We start from the raw sequence: 17,093 nt of genomic DNA, 5'->3' as shown, positions 1-17,093 counted from the left end.
CGTTTCGGCTGGCGAGGTAAAATGATGGCTCGCGTACTCAAAAAGCACGATGACGTGTCGAAAGCCCAGAGGCCGTCTTTTCGTCTGACGAAACGAAGCGACGCCTCGTGTAAGTCTGGGCAATGATGGCCTGCACGACGTGCTTGGGCATTGAATGCGCCTGGGCATTAAATGCGCCGACTAGCCTGCGCATTTAATGCAACAATTGTCAATCACTTCAGAAGGAATGCAAAGGGTCCATCCCTTGGAATCCATTCGGCCCCAGCCCATGCCGAGACGGAAGAATCCAGGGATGTGGGGGCAATGTTTGTGCCTAATAAATCGCGGCCATGAACTGACCGAACGAGCCCCTTTTCTCGGCCCTGGCATTTGCTCAAACGCAGCGTTTCGACAAGATATTTGGCCCTCCTAAAGACAAAAGAAAAGTTGCTAAGGCACGATCATCTCGGCCTCGATAATAGGCCGAGGCCGAGGCCGAACAAAATGACGGCCAATGGTATTAAAAGATCTGATCATCAAGTGGCAGCAGGGTCCCACACTTCATTTAATGGAACAATGCCTCTATTTATGATAGCAAACCCACTGACCACGAATAAGCATTTAATGCACGAGGGAAGGTGGGAAGTGATTGAAGTCAGGATTTGGTGATAGGAATCAGAGTGATTAGACGCAGACATTCTCACAAGAATTCTTGCAGCTTGAGAGATTGGGTGACCAGCTATTAGAACAATAAATGCGTCCCCACGGCCAGAGGCGCACTGATCGGTGCATATTTACATATCATTTTGTACCCTTCTAGCTTATGATTTGGTTATGTTTTTGAGTTAAACTTGTGCTTTTAATCCTTTTTATGTTTATCTTTCAGTTCATTGAGCTTTAGGTAATAATGAGGGCTTTGGATAGTAAATGATGCAATCCATGCATGTTAGGGCCTAATTTGGATGAATGGATGAAGAGCTTAAAGACAAACTCAATTTTGGCTACAGTCCCCTGCCAGCCCAGTTTCGTAGGTCATATTGCAAGCTTTGTTGCAGCAACCTACATAGCTCGGATGAGGCCACATTCTTCATGAAAGTTGTTCCAATGGGTGTGTAATATAACATATCCAAAATTCAGCCCCATTGGATAAATATGGAGTCTGTTACCTAGCAAACACAGAGCCATGCTCAGGATGGATTTTATCAGCGCGCAAAATGAGTTAGCAATTTGTTTTGGCCTTAACTTCCTCCTCCGACCTTGGATTGGCCCAAATGATATATGGCTGGAAAGAAGACATTCTGAACTTCAAGTTTGAGTGCTTAAAGTCTTAATTTGATTAAGGGAAGCCCAATTCGTAAGCCCTTGAAGTTGCTGGTCATGCTGACCTCAGGATGAGCTATTATTTCTGGTTGGAAGCTTGGTCATGGTGACATGAAGATGAGCTAGGGCTGCTAGTGGGATTTATTAGTGAAGTGCATCAACCATTTCAGATTTTATAATGGAAGTGTTGTATGCATTAGTGAAGTGCATCAACCATTTCAGATTTTATAAAACAAGTGTTGTATGCATTAGCCATACTTAATTCAGATTTTCAGCTTCCTTAGGCCTATATATAGTGAGGTTTCCCAAGCTTGTAAACACACCCCAAGGGGGGGAGCTCTCAAACACTTCTCTAGAGCTCCCTTCCCTTCTCTCCCTCAAATTCTCTTAGTTTCTCTTTCTAGTTTTCAATTGTTATAATGAGATCTTTGTGCTGAAATTCTCCTTAAGTTTTTCTTAGTTCCACTTTACTTTTCATTATGTAAATTCTTTTCTTTAGTTTCAAGTTTGATTAGTTTCCAAGTTTCAATTATGGTTTTTGTTCTTATTCATTATGCTTATAAGTTAATATGCTAGTTTGAATGATTGATCACCATTTAGGCTTGCATGTTAGCTATCTTGGTTTGAATTAAGAGTAGACACCATGCTTTAATTCGAATTGAACTATGAATAGGAAGAGTATGTATGGACATTCGACAACAAGGATTAGATACATGCTTGGTTGTTTAAATTGTTCTTCTATGCTTAATGGGTTCCTAATGCTTAATTTTAGGTTAGACAACAAATGATCAAATTAGGGAATTAGGAACACAAGGTTATGACCACACACCATGGCTTAATCATACTTTAGCTAGAACCAATCCATTAATCTAATTGAACTTGGGAACTTATTTGCTTGAGTTAGTTATTTCTTTCTTCCTTGTTTTATTTATTTCCTTTCTTTTTAATTTCTGTTTTGTGTAGGGAAACTAAATTGGATCATTCAATCACCAATCCCTGTGGAATCGACCTCGCACTTACATACGCTAAACTACCAACGGTTCGTGCACTTGCGAGTATCACAAGTTGAGGATGCAACTGAATCCATTTTGGTGCAGCTGTATCTACGCAACACGCACAACCCACTTGACCATTCTATCCACATCAACATCTCGACGCACGGTAGACCGTGCTGGCACGCCCGCGCACAACCGCACCGCATCCAAAAGCAGGAAGCCATGTGTCAACGCACATCCCCTCGGCCCGGAACCCCAGGTCGTGAGATCTGCGCACCCGACAAACGTTTTCTGAATCCGTATTCAACCTTTTAGTTATCATTCTGAAAACATCCTTTTAATGTTTCATTTTCTGTGTTCATTTTAAGAGAATGGATTCAACAAACAAAGCACGGCCACCCAGTCGAACCCAGAGCACCACCACCTGTACCAAATCGAAAATCAAATGCAACCATCAACAATATACATACCAAATTGAACCACCACCATCAAACCCAACCAATCTGCCTATCAAACCCAACAATATACATACCAATCCGCAGAGAGATGAGATGGGCTTTTGGAGAGAGAGAACGAGAGAGGTTGGGGAGAGAGGGATATTTTGTAGAGAGAATCCAAGTTTGGAGGAAGGAGGAGTGGGTGCTGCATCATGAAGAGAGTCAAAAAGAGGGAAGTAAGAAGAAAAAAGAAAGGAGAGAAGAGGAAGAAAGAAACGGGCCTGGGATTGGGAAGGAAGGAAGAAGAAAGGAGGAAGAAAGAAAGATAAGGAGATGAAAAAAAACGGAGATTCACTATTATACCCAATATAGGAGCTCAAATTATAAAAAGATCCTATATGAAATGGACTTTATAAACACACCCAAAGCCCATTTACAACATAACAAAAAGGCTTTTTAACTCCTTTTAAATTACAAAATTATCATTGATTTCTTAAAACAAACCTAACCCCAAAACATATAAAAAAGCCCAAAACACTTAATAGGGCATCAAAGTAATTTAATAATCAAAATTAAATTCAATAAGGCCAATTGTCATTTTTTGGGTTTTTTTGGGTTTGTTTATAGAAATTAAATGGTGTAGGGTTTATTTATAGTTTTAGTGCTAAAAATGGGTATTTGACTAAATATCTCTTAAAAAAATATCTGAATTTTTTATTCGTTAAATTATACATTTTTTTATTATTGTTTATAATAATTTTAGCCTTTAAAAACAATCAGAATTAAAATAAAATAAAAGAATTAGCAAAAATACACTTAAAAAATAACTCGCATATTATTATTCTCAAATTGTACTACCAGACACGTTTTCATTGTTTGTATTTTTTGAATCCGTTTTCCAATTAATCTACTAGATGCATTTTCGAATCATAAAAATGCAAATTTGTTTTCTTTCTCATTTTCATTCTTTGAAAATATTCTCCGAAAACGTTACCAGACGGGCCTTAAGCACTTGCTTCCTGTATTTCTGTACAGAATCTTAAGACGAGAAGACATTTAAACTAAAGATAAGTGTAACATCCTATCCCAAAATTTAATTTAATTTTCAAATTCTAAAGTGAAAGGACAACTTTACCTTAGGGTTCCTTGGTGGTTTAGAGTTGACTTTTTGTTCGAGGCTAGTTTTGGACATTCTCTTGGTTCCATTGTGTAGTGCTCGAGCTCACGAGTTCGTAAACACGTGGTGGGCCCAAATCGGAGTTGAAACGAAGATATTTTGGTCAATGAAACTGCAGTGGCACAATTGTAAGTATTATGAAGTTGGATTTTTAAGTAGGACAAATGCGGGCCCACGCGAAGGATTTTCTCCCTCTCTCTCCCCAATCTCTTTCTTCTATCTCTATACGCAATGCCTGGGCAACGTTACTGGCACCGTCACTGCTCAAGGCGAGACCGGTCGGAAAATGACCGACCAAGGCTGGAAATTCCATCAGGGCCAAAGCACAGCCATCCCAGCCCCTCCACGCAACAGCATGAGCTTGAAAAGGCCGAGATGTCGGAGATTTTCTGTCGCCTTGTCTAACGACTCCGGCAACCGTTGACGTTGATCTAGGCATGGATTTCGATCTTCTCCTCGTGCTCTTGCTGATTGTGTACATGGTTTGGGTTGTTTTTGAGATTTGAGAGTTTGATCTAAACACCCAAAATGGTTGGCAGTTTTGGTTGTGTTTCAGGCCACTTAGGCTACTTTTTGGTCAGGGTCCAAGAACTAAAAACGTTCCCCTAGTTGTACTCAAACTGTGGGTATAGGTATTGACCGATCATTTGAAGATTTTCTACCGCCGGAAAAATCTCTCAAGCCACCCTGTTGCCGATGAAGAGTGGCGGCGCGTGGACCCCATTGTGGTGGCTCATTTTGTTCTGAAATATTCCCCATGTCGTCCAGAGCACGATGGTATGCTCAGATTTTAATTTCGTCACCATTTCACTATCGAACGGATATTGCACCTATTATGCAATATCCGGGTTCAATAGGTTCGGACCATTAGATCTATTCCATTTTAAGTTATGTTGTTCCCCATACCACTTGGGTTGTATGGGAACTTACGGATGTAGAATTATACGTTCGGATCTTCCGGATCAACGATTCTAGGTCTAGTTTATCGATCATTGAGCGCTTGATGTCGATCCAACCGTCGGATCTAAGTGAAACTTTTGGGACGTAACTAGTGGACTGTTGTGGACCTATAGGAAATTTCGGATCAAAGATTAGAGGTCATGGGCCATGTGGGCCCAGCTGACCTAGATGGTAGGGCTAGTCTCCCTGATCGGGACCAATTGGTTAGGAGGCGTTTGTGATTTGGTTGTTTGTTTTAAAATAGTTTTATTAAATATTTATGAATTATTATTCTAATCGCTTTTACTTTCCAAGCATGATATACTTATGTTTTATTGTGCGGATTTGGGTTGAGTTGATTTTAAATGTTTATGCATATTGATAATTGATGATAGCTTGGAAAGTTAACAACGGTTTGAAGAATGGATTTGAAATATGAATTATGGGAAAAAGGAATTTATGAAATATTCAGGAGAGGCTTGGGAAGTACTCGAGTCAGGAATGGCTTGGATAACCGAGTTCGGGCATTAATAAGAATTTAATGAAATGATTGGTTATATGTTTATTTATTTTTATGTGTTAAATGGTTTAAAATTGGATTGTGCTGCCTTCAGAAATATTGATGTCTTCGGACATCCCGGTTAGCTTCAGAAATATGGTTGACTTCAGGAATATTGATGTCTTCGAACATCCTGGATGCCTTCGAAGATATTGATGTCTTTGGACATTCCAGTTTCCTTCGAGAAATAAAAGTGTCTTTGGACATACAGTTGCCTTCAGAATGTCTTCAATCATATGGTTGCCTTCAGATTGTCTTTGGACACCCCAATTGCCTTTGGATTTTTCTACACGCGTGTGACATTGCCCCACGAGTATCGGGGACGCCCGAACCTTGTGGTTCTACGATTTGCATTCTCAAGTTGAGCGTATCTGCCTTAGTTTTGGTAGGATTTGAGTTCTTAGGTTGAGTATATATCTCTGAGTTCTGCAAAGATTGCATCCTCAAGTTGACCATTTGTCCATGAGTTCTGCTAGGTTGTGCCACACATGTGGAGTGGGCCGTACCACATGTGTAGTACTTGGAATTGACGGATTATTTATGGAAGTGACGGATTATCTATGGAATTGACAGATTATGCTTGGGTCCTGTTTGGTTCATGGGAAATGAGGCTTGAGGATGGGAAATCAGTTGCTTTCCCATGTGTGGTAAGTCCATGCATGGGAAATCGTTGCCTTGCACATGAGAAAGTAGGGGGAAAGTGAAGCCCTCCTCCCCTCTTGGGTTTTGTTTCCCCCCTCATGAGAAAGTTTGGGAAAATGAACCAACATTAAATACACATTTTTCATGACCATAATTTCCCCATTAACAATTTAGAATCACAATATAGCATGAAATGCATTCTTTTTTTATTTGATTTCATATGGGTATAATTGAAAAATTAAACAAACTTCATTTTACATTCCTACACAAACCAAACATGTGAAATGAAATAAAGTAGTATTTCTTGATTACTGTCCCAGAATTACCAAACATGGGAAATCAATCTCCATTTCCCATCCCTTAGGAAATGACATGGGAGGAGGGGGAGGAAGGGGCCTATAACCCTTTGAAACTTTTGCTAATTGCTATGTGGCTTATACCTTGTGCTTGCTGAACACTTGGAAAATAAAGTGTTTTTGTTGTGCATGTAGATTTTTTTTTGGGATTAGAGCCATTTTCAAGAGAGGCTCTGCTGATTTTCTGGTAGAAGTCAAACCCTAAAGTTGTTTTGGAATTAGGGAAAAAAGGGTATTTTTTGTAATTTGGGCTGACACGTGCCTGGTGTCGGATAGGGAGAGGGTTTGTCATTGACTGGAAGAAAATAGAGATTGAGCAGAAGCTTCAAATTGAAGTTGAGTCCAAGCTCGTTATTCACTGTTTGCATGACAGAGCGGAAACTTTATGGAATATGCAAGTGATCATTATGATATCCTGGCACTCTGATCCTTCTATGATGAAGTCCAATTTAGGCACATTTATCAGGAAGCTACTGTGGTAGCAAATTTCCTCCTAGGTGGATTTATGGAAGATCTTCACTCCACTTTAAATGTTCTATGAAAATTCCCTACAAAACATGAACAATCAATCAGATAAACACCAGTGTAGTGTTGGCCAAGGGCCCTCCGATGCCTAAGTCATGAAATAATCTCAGGGAGACGTGTGTATTTCTGAAAGGAACAAGAAAAATTTTCTCAGAAGGAGAGGGAGAGAGAATGGCGTGAGAGAGAGAGAGAGAGAGAGAGAGAGAGAGAGAGAGAGAGAGAAAGAGAACCTAGGGTTTGGTTATTCTCTTCCCTTAACACAATTGAATTCTCAATTACCTTGTTTGGTGTCTTTCTGGTGAGGTTTGAGTGAAATCCAACTGCTAAAACTATGCAATTACCAACCACTCCATTTATAGTACAAACTTCGTACGAACCTGAATTGTCCAATTTGTTGGACCAATCGATATCGGATTGAGCCCAAAACTTGGGGATCATCATAATATGGTGGGATGAGTCATTTGGTGAGTTTTAAGTGAAATCCAATTGCTGAAACTATGCAATACACCAACCACCCCATAAAAGAACGAACTTCATATGAACTTGAATTGTCCAATTTCTTTGACTAATCGATATCGATTGAGCCCAAAACATGGGGATCATCATAATATGGTGGGAGGAGTCATTTAGTGAGTTTTGAGTGAAACCCAATTGCTTAAACTATGCAATACACCAACCACTCCATTACAGAACGAACTTCGAACAAACCTATATTGTCCAATTTCTTGGACCAATTGATATCGGACTAAGCCAAAAACTTGGGCAACGTCATAATATGGTGGGAGAAGTCATTTGGTGAGTTTTGAGTGAAATCCAATCTCTAAAACTATGAAATACACTAACCACTCCATTTTAGATTGAACTTCGTACGAACCTGAGTTGTCCAATTTCTTGGACCAATCAATATCATATTGAGCCCAAAACTTGGGCAACATCATAATATGGTGGGACGAGTCATTTCGTTAGCTTTGAGTGAAATCCAATCTCTAAAACAATGCAATACCCCAACCACTCCATTCATATAACGAACTTCGTACGAACTGGAATTCTCCAATTTCAGGGACCAATCGATATCGGATTGAGCCCAAAACTTGCGCAACATCATAAATGGTGGGAGAAGTCATTTGGTGAGTTTTGAGTGGAAATCCAATCTCTAAAACTATGCAATACACCAACCACTCCATTACAAAACGAACTTCGTACGAACCTGAATTGTCCAATTTCTTGGATCAACCGATATCCGACTGAGCCCAAAACTTGGGAAACATCATAATATGGCGGGAGGAGTCATTTGGTGATTTTTGAGTGAAATCCAATTGCTAAAACATTGCAATACACCGACCACTCCATTATAGAACGAACTTTGTACGAACCTAAATTGTCCAATTTCAGGGACCAATCCATATCGGATCGAGCCCAAAACTTGGGCAACGTCATAATGTGGTGGGAGGAGTCAATTGATGAGTTTTGAGTGAAATCCAATATCTAAAACTATGCAATACACCAGTCACAACGTTACAGAACGAACTTTGTACGAACCTGAATTGTCCACTTTCTTGGAGAAATCGATATCAGATTGAGCCCAAATCTTGGGAAACATCATAATATGGTGGGAGGAGTCATTTGGTGATTTTTGCGAGAAATCGAAATACTTAAACTATGCAACACACCAACCACTCCATTATAGAACGAACTTTGTACGAACCTGAACTGTCCAATTTCTTGGACCAATCGAAATCGGATTGAGCCCAAAACTTGGGGAACATCATAATATGGTGAGAGGAGTCATTTGGTGAGATTTCAGTGAAATCCAATTCCTAAAACTATGCAATACGCCAACCACTTCATTACAGAACGAACTTCCTACGAACCTGAATTGTTCAATTTCTTGGACCAATCGATATTGGATTGAGCCCAAAAGTTGTGCAACATGATAATATGGTGGGAGAGGAATCATTTGGTGAGTTTTGAATGAAATCCAATTGCTAAAACTATGCAATACACCAACCACTCCATTTTTAGATCAAACTTCGTACGAACCTGAATTGTCCAATTTCTTGGACCAATCGATATCGGATTGAGCCCAAAACTTGGGAAACACCATAATATGGTGGGAGGAGTCATTTGGTGAGTTTTGAGTGAAATCTAATCGCTAAAACTATGTAGTACACCAACCTCTCCATTACAAAATGAACTTCGTACAAACTTGAATTGTCCAATTTCTTGGACCAATCAATATTGTATTGAGCCCAAAACATGGGCAACATCATAATATGGTGTGAGGACTCATTCAGGGAGTTTTGAGTGAAATCGAATTGCCAAAACTATGCAACACGCCAACCACCCCATTACAGAATGAAAATGGTACGAATGTGAATTCTCCAATTTCTTGGACCAATCGATATCGGATTGAAGCCAAAACATGGGCAACATCTTAATATGGTGGGAAGAGTCATTTGGTGAGTTTTGAGTGAAATCCAATTGCTAAAACTCCGCAATACACCAACCACTCGATTTACAGTACGAACTTTGTGCGAACCTAAATTGTCCAATTTCTTGGACCAATCCAAATCAGATTGAGCCCAAAACTTGGGGAACATCATAATATGGTGGGAGGAGTCATTTGGTGAGTTTTGTGTGAAATCCAATTGCTAAAACTATGCAATACGCCAACCACTTCATTATAGAACGAACTTCTTACGAACCTGAATTGTCCAATTTCCTGGACCAATCGATATCGGAATGAGCCCAAAACTTGTGCAACATGATAATATGGTGGGAGGAGTCATTTGGTGAGTTTTGAGTGAAATCGAACTGCTAAAACTATGCAATACACCAACCACTGCATTTTAGATCAAACTTCGTATGAACTTGAATTGTCCAATTTCTTGGACCAATCGATATCAGATTGAGCCCAAACCTTGGGTGACATCATAATATGGTGGGAGGAGTCATTTTGTGAGTTTTGAGTGAAATCCAATCTCTAAAACTATGCAATACACTAGTCACAACGTTACAGAATGAACTTCATACGAACTTGAACTGTCCAATTTGTTGGACCAATCGATATCCGATTGAGCCCAAAACTTGGGGAACATCATAATATGGTGCGAGGAGTCATTTGGTGAGATTTCAGTGAAATCCAATTGCTAAAACTATGCAATATCTCAACCACTTCATTATAGAACGAACTTCTTACGAACCTGAATTGTCTAATTTCTTGGACCAATCGATATCGGAATGAGCCCAAAACTTGTGCAACATGATAATATGGTGGGAGGAGTCATTTGGTGAGTTTTGAGTGAAATCCAACTGCTAAAACTATGCAATACACCAACCATTCCATTTTAGATCAAACTTCGTACGAACCTGAATTGTCAAATTTCTTGGACCAATCGATATCGAATTGAGCCCAAAACTTGGGCAACGTCATAATATGGTGGAAGGAGTCATTTTTTGAGTTTTAAGTGAAATCCTATCGCTAAAACTATGCAATACACCAGCCACTCAATTAACAGAACGAACTTCGTACGAACCTGAATTGTCCAATTTCAGGGACCAATCAATGTCGGATTGAATCCTAAACTTGGGGAACATCATAATATGGTGGGAGGAGTCATTTGGTGAGTTTTGAGTGAAATCCAATCGCTCAAATATGCAATACACAACCACTCCATTACAAAACGAACTTCGTACGAACCTGAATTGTCCAATTTCTTGGAACAATCGATGTCGGATTGTGCCCAAAACTTGGGAAATATTTTAATATGGTGGGAGGAGTCATTTGGTGAGTTTTGAGTGAAATCCAATTGCTAAAACTATGCAGTACACCAACCACTCCATTACAGAACGAACTTCATGCGAACCTGAATTGTCCAATTTCTTAGACCAATTGATATTGTATTGAGCCCAAAACATGGGCAACATCATAATATGGTGTCAGGACTCATTTAGGGAGTTTTGAGTGAAATCGAATTGCAAAAGTATGCAATATGCCAACCACCCCATTACAGATTGAAAATGGTACGAATGTGAATTGTCCAATTTCTTGGACCAATCGATATCGGATTGAGGCCAAAACTTGGGCAACAACTTAATATGGCGGGAGGAGACATTTGGTGAGTTTTGAGTGAAATCCAATTGCTAAAACTCCGTTATACACCAACCATTCCATTTACAGTACGAACTTTGTGCGAACTTGAATTGTCCAATTTCTTGGAGCAATCAACATCGGATTGAGCCCAAAACTTGGGGAACGTCCAAATATGGTGGGAGGAGTCATTTGGTGAGTTTTGAGTGAAATCCAACTGCTAAAACTATGCAATACACCAACCACTCCATTATAGAACGAACTTCATACGAACCTGAATTGTCCAATTTCAAGGACCAATCCATATTGGATTGAGCCCAAAACTTTGGCAACATCATAATGTGGTGGGAGGAGTCATTTGGTAAGTTTTGAGTGAAATCCAATCTCTAAAACAATTCAATACACCAGTCACAAGGTTACAGAACGAACTTCGTACGGACCTGAATTGTCCACTTTCTTGGAGCAATCAACATTGGATTGAGCCCAAAATTTGGGGAACATCATTTGGTGAGTTTTGAGTGAAATCCAACCGCTAAAACTATCCAATACAGCAACCACTCCATTATAGAATGAACTTCATACGAACCTGAATTGTCCAATTTGGAGGACCAATCCATATCGGATTGAGCCCAAAACTTTGGCAATGTCATAATGTGGTGGGAGGAGTCATTTGGTGAGTTTTGAGTGAAATCCAATCTCTAAAACAATTCAATGCACCAGTCACAACGTTACAGAATGAACTTCGTACGAACCTGAATTGTCCACTTTCTTGGAGAAATCGATATCAGATTGAGCCCAAATCTTGGGAAACGTCATTATATGGTGGGAGGAGTCATTTCGTGATTTTTGAGTGAAATCCAATTGCTAAAACTATGCAACACACCAACCACTCCATTACAGAACGAACTTCGTACGAACCTGAACTGTCCAATTTCTTGAACCAATCGATATTGGATTGAGCCCAAAACTTGGAAAACATCATAATATGGTGGGATGAGTCGTTTGGTGAGTTTTGAGTGAAATCCAATCGGTAAAACTATGCAATACACCAACCACTCCATTACATAACGAACTTCGTACGAACCTGAATTGTCCAATTTCTTGGACCAATCGATATTGTGTTGAGGCCAAAACATGGGCAACATCATAATATGGTGTGAGGAGTCATTTAGGGAGTTTTGAGTGGAATCCAATTGCTATGTGTTTGGGATTTTATTCCATTTTTGGAATTTAATTAAATTGGAACTTTGTTTGTTTTAGCTTACCAGTACTAGAACTAGATATTGATTTTTGATAAGATTACATGTTCTATATATTATTCATAGGTTATAGTCAATAATGTCGGATTATCATCGAAATCCTAAGAGAACGAAAAATATTTTGCATTTTTGTATGAAAAAAAATGATGCATCATCATCAAGTAGCATTCCCTCATCATCTCCTCCAATTTGTGGACCGTTTTCTAGCCTTCAAGAATCTTAATTCCATTCCTGAATTGTTGAAGTGTTTACTTGACACTGGGTTAGCACACACCTACCATTTTGTTGATAGATTGATTTGTTTGGTGTTAACTCTTCTTGTTTCTACAGCAACAACAGAATGTGGATTTTCATCTATTTGACTTATCAAAAATCGACTTCAGAGCAAGATCGAGGATGAGTTTCTTGCTGATTGTATGACACTTCACATTGAAAAAGAATTTGTTGATAGTATTGATAATGAATCACTAATTAGTGACTTTAACTCTTTGAAGTCTCGAAGGGTGCAACTTAAATAGTTTTATTTTGTATTTGCATTGCATATTTATTTATTGTTGCCTTTGTTTACTAGTTTCTATCTTATGTATTATATGCATTTTGAGGGGTACGGCTCATTATGTCCCCCCTGACTAGGTGTATTATTTTTTGTTATTAATTAAATTCACTTGTGTCGTCGAGTTTTATTGTAAGGTAAATCCAGCCCATTCCATTTTGAATTCCTGAATCCGTCCCTGTATCTGGCCTCGAATTGGTTAGGAACATTGTGTTTTTTACTATTATTGTCTGCCGCGCAAATCTCACGGCCTGGAGTTCCGGGCCGAGGGGATATGCGTTAACACGCAGTTTCCTGCTTTTGGGTGCGGTGCGGTTTGTGCGCGGGCGTGCCAGCACGGTCTACCGTGCGTCGATGTGTTGATGAGTATTGGATGGTTGAGTGGTGCGCCTGTTTGAACTCGTCTTCCTAATCAAACGATTGTAGCCGAGAGAGGAACTGGTCTCGGCTGTTAGGTTCACGGCCTGAACTACAAGGCCGTTGAGTGATGGTGTAGGTGGTGGGTTTTGGGCGGTGCTCCGGCGCGCTGCTCAGGGAGCGACGGTCGTATGATATATGGGGTGAGTGAACGAACAACAAGGATGGTGCTCCGGCGCCTTGAAAATCAAGGGTCGTATGATATATTGATGAATGGATTTTCCTTACAATCTACCACTACTCCTAGGAAAGCAAGTAAAGATATTGAAAGTGCATTACAGGAAAAAATAAGTTGCTCCGTGGGAGGCTTTGTTTTGGTGTTGAACCCTTTGAATGTAGCTCGAGTCTTGTATTTATAGGAAGAGTCCCTGGAGGAGTAATCGAGGCTAAAAATCTGCATGGTGGAGCTGGATTGGAGCAAGTGGGCAGTCCAATCGACATTTGGGATCGTGAAGTAAGGTGGTGTGACCCCAGAAATCCCGGTGAATCTCGGCCGCCGCTCTTGATCGTGGGTTCTGAGCTTCAGGCCGTGGAGACGCATTTATGGCCTGGATAGCTGGTGAACCAATGTCTCAGGCTGTCAGAATTCTTGTGAGAATGTCCACGTCTAATCACTCTGATCCCCATCACCAAATTCTGACTTCAGTCACTTCCCACCTTCCCTCATGCATTAAATGCTTCTCTTGTGGCCAATGGGTTTGCTGCATTAAACAGGCACTACTTCATTAAATGAAGCCTGGGTCCCTGCTATCACGTGATGATCTGACTTTGATATTTCTGGCAGTGATTTTGCTTGGCCTCGGCCTCGGCCTGCGCTTGAGGCCGAGATGATCATGCCTTAGCATATCTTCTTTTGTCTTTAGGAAGGCGAAGTACCCTGGCGAAACGCTGCGTTTCATCTTTTACGAACAAGTGCCAGGGCCGAGAGAAGGGGCTCCTTCGGCCAACTTATGGCCATGATTTATCAGGCATAAACAATTATAAGCGACGCCACACAATTATACTCATGATGATAGCTGAATCCACAACCTAATCCATAATTAGCTTTTTTTGGGGAAATAATTCAGCATAAAAATAGAAGATCAAGAAATAATTAACAACATAATCATGGAATTACTAGGCAGTTTTCACTGATTACTTCTTACAAAACCTCTATGCCATAAAGAGCTAACATGACATGGGCTACTATCTATATAACTCATAATTTACATTTACAAACATATCAAACAGAGAGTTGAATTTCTAAGTTTCAACCCAACCCCCTACAAGCAACCAATTAAAAAACAGAGCTTGTACGTACAGAGCAGCCAAATATGGACCCCCAAAAAAAAAAAAGGAAAGAAGAAAGAAAGAACCAATTAACATATGGAGAAATTCACAAGTCAATTCATGGTCACCAGCTTTTCCGGTGATCGTGCTGTTGCGAATGGGTTATACCGGCGGTGGGGCTACTACTCTTTGGAGAAGACAAGCCATGATGATTGGCTATCGTCTTATTATTGTTGTCATTGAATCTTCTAACATGGTGTTTTTTCTTTGATGCTCTTCTTATGCTGCTGCTGCTGCTCTCTTTCAACGTTGGCAATGCATACCAACCAATAGAGGTGCATAGTATGGCAACAGATCTCCCGAACATAGCCAGCAGCACCAAAATGAAGACCATAACCACTGGCAAATAAAAAGATGGCCTTTTCCACAAGCCCAAGTTCATGTCACTGAAACTCCATGACCAAAACACCCTCCTCTTCTTATCATCAGTCTTGGGTTGCTCCTGGGACACTTCCTTGGTGGGTGTTGAGGGCTCAACGGTAAATTTATCGAGTGGTGTTACATGCTTTTCTTTTACCAGTACCTAATGTTGATCAGGCTTGCTGATTTTGTTGTTGTATTGGTCTTCCTTTTTGTCCTTCACTTTGATCACGATCGAGACAGGGACGTCCTCGTTTGAGTCCTTGAACACAAAGCGGACAAACGATATGTCCTGTGGGGGCGTTTCTGCATAAATCTTCTGCCTTTTCTCTTCAAGATAAGCTAAGAGTGCAGAGAACTTGTCAAGGCCGTGACTTGAGTATGGGTTTTTGCTATCCTTGCTGCTTCTTCTGGATGATCTTCTTGGAGTTGAACAAGGACTTGAACTTACGGGTTCATCGTGAACATCTTATGGGTGGAAAAAGCCACAGCTGAAAGGGCTCAACATTTGAAATCAACTGAGTTTTTGAGAGAGAGAGAGAGAGAGAGAGAGAGTTTGGTGTTGAGGGCTTTTTGTGATTTGGTTGATTGGAAGAGAAGAGGGCCATATATAGTCCCCTTCAGTTGAGGGATCCCTTAAATAGTGTTATTTGAGGGATGGGGCGCTCAACTGTTGGATCTGTTTTAATGACCTTGTGTGGCTGAGATTGAATTACATCTTTTAACCCGTTTTCACTCCTGACCCGCCACAAACTCCACTTACGCTTGGGAACGACGTACGCTGGGAAACCAAATGTCTCTCTTCTTCCTCCAACGCTTGGAGACCTTTCACGTAGACCAAATGATCCAACGTGAAGAAGAAGACTCACCATTGTCAGTTGAAGAAGAAGAAGACCCACCATCGTCAGTTGAAGAAGAAGACCCACCATCTATGCAACAGAGGTATGCTATTATTGGTTCTGATTCTTTCAATATCTGAGCCATGGTTCTTCGATTTGGAGTTCTGGGATGAGTTCTGATATGGTTTTAATGGGTTTGAAGATCACTCCTCCAGATTTTTAATGGGTTTTTAAAGTTTTGGAATATCATGTATTTGAAGTACAAAAAAACACAAATAAACGGGTACGTTTTCCTGAGTTTTGATATGGATTTTAAGAACTCATCAACAATTCTACAACGCTTTTTTATTGAGTATTGTAGTTTTGTAATTTTCCATCAAACTTGGTACTTTCAATGCTCCATTCAACATGGTTTGTGTTTCTTGTGACTCTTGGCTACTTATTTTTTATTTTTTTTCGAGTACTATAGAGTGGATTTTCTTGTCTTTTTTTTTTCTCTTTTCTTAATCTTGTCTTTTGGATTAAGGAAAAAGAAAAGACAAGAAAACAGAATTTCATACATATAATATATTTTTTATCTACTAAGATCAGCTAAACGTGCAGAGAACTTCTGCCTTTTCTCTTCAAGATCAGCTAAGAGTGCAGAGAACTTGTCAAGGCCGCGACTTGAGTATGGGTTTTTGCTGTCCTTGCTGCTTCTTCTGGACAATCTTCTTGGAGTTGAACAAGGACTTGAACTTACGGGTTCATTGTGAACATCTTCTGGGTGGAAAAAGCCACAGCTGAAAGGGCTCAACATTTGAAATCAACTGAGTTTTTGAGAGAGAGAGAGAGAGAGAGAGAGAGCTTGGTGTTGAGGACTTTTTGTGATTTGGTTGATTGGAAGAGAAGAGGGCCACATATATATATATATGGTTATTAAAAGGAGCTGCTGTGGTGAGAGAAGGCAGATCCAAACAAAGCATAATCAATTGAAGGTTTGACAAAACAAAATCCTATAGAAGCTTCTTCAGTCCACATGGATTTTGGTGTGGTTTGACTTCTTGGGGAGGAGGGAAAAAAACAATGCCACGTATACACGTTCGGATTGTTCTTTGCAAATGCAAACCAAAGGATATCTATAAAATATTTAATTTTGAATTTTTACTTGGTCCTTTTGCTTGGAGAAGGGTATTATTGAATTGAACTTTTACCTAGTCTTTATCCAATTTTTTAATAAGAAAAATATGACATAAAATTATTTTTTGATTTATGACTTCTCATGCTTTTATTAATACCTACCGAATCAAAATAAGTAAATGAATCTTTAATTCAATA

General features: G+C 39.9%; 1 pseudogene; it reads right to left on the bottom strand.

Moving 5' to 3' along the window:
• Positions 1 to 14,641: 14,641 nt before the first annotated feature.
• Positions 14,642 to 15,510, bottom strand: LOC110774265 (uncharacterized; annotated as a pseudogene).
• Positions 15,511 to 17,093: the final 1,583 nt, after the last annotated feature.

This window comes from Prunus avium, chromosome 2, assembly GCF_965620075.1.
Source record: "Prunus avium chromosome 2, drPruAviu1.hap1.1, whole genome shotgun sequence".
NCBI classification, from domain to species: Eukaryota; Viridiplantae; Streptophyta; class Magnoliopsida; order Rosales; family Rosaceae; genus Prunus; species Prunus avium.
The sequence above is the reverse complement of the archived record's forward strand: the minus strand, read 5'-3'. Positions and strand labels throughout refer to the sequence as shown.